The sequence below is a fragment of the Echinops telfairi genome, unplaced genomic scaffold (genome assembly GCF_000313985.2).
Source record: "Echinops telfairi isolate 266 unplaced genomic scaffold, ASM31398v2 ScPeMD7_7138;HRSCAF=8121, whole genome shotgun sequence".
Classification (NCBI taxonomy): Eukaryota; Metazoa; Chordata; class Mammalia; order Afrosoricida; family Tenrecidae; genus Echinops; species Echinops telfairi.
This window is the reverse complement of record NW_022111038.1, coordinates 547137-547943: the sequence shown is the minus strand read 5'-3', so window position 1 is coordinate 547943 and position 807 is coordinate 547137.

Sequence of the window (807 nt, the reverse complement as noted above, 5' to 3'; positions counted from 1 at the left end):
TTTTTGTTTTTCTAATTGTTGGAGATATTAATTTAAGATGATGATTTTTATTCTTTTTTCTTTTTCTATGTGTGTTTGTTATTATAAATTTCCCTTTAAGAACTACTTTTATCATTTCCCAAATATTTTAAAAATGTATTATTAATTTGGAGTTAATACATATAGCTTATTATTATACATAGTATATTATTACATAATATGTGTTATTGATAATACAAATTATTCCATGTTCAATCACACCAAGTAGAATTGTACAATTGCTACCCCAATCAGTTTTAAAACATTGTTTTCCTTCCTGGACTCCTTGACATCATCTGCATTTTATCCTCCCACCACCATTGTACATTCCCACTCCCCCAAAACCCTTATTTGACTTGCTGTCCTTTCATGTTCATCAACCCTGGGTTTCATATACCAAGACACAGAAAAACATATAATACAACTTCAAGAGGGTGACCTCCAATGACATAACACTTTTGAGGTACACCCTATTATGAACACACAGAAATACAAAAATTTTGAAAACCTGATTAGGTCCAGGATGCATCAGGAGGGGGCGATCAACTGGCAAAATTTTAACTGTTCAAGTCAGGTTTATCCCTGTGATCTTCTATATTCATCTCTGCAATGCACTCTGTTTAGTATCCGTTTTCTTTTCATCCATCAATTGTGGATAGAGGTTGTTCACCAGAGGTTTATTTCCTATATAGTTCCTACAAATGAATCTTGGGCTCCCACTGTCACCATCCTACAATTTAGGCTCTGATACTAGTTCCTCCTTCAACCTCAGATTATATGATTACAATC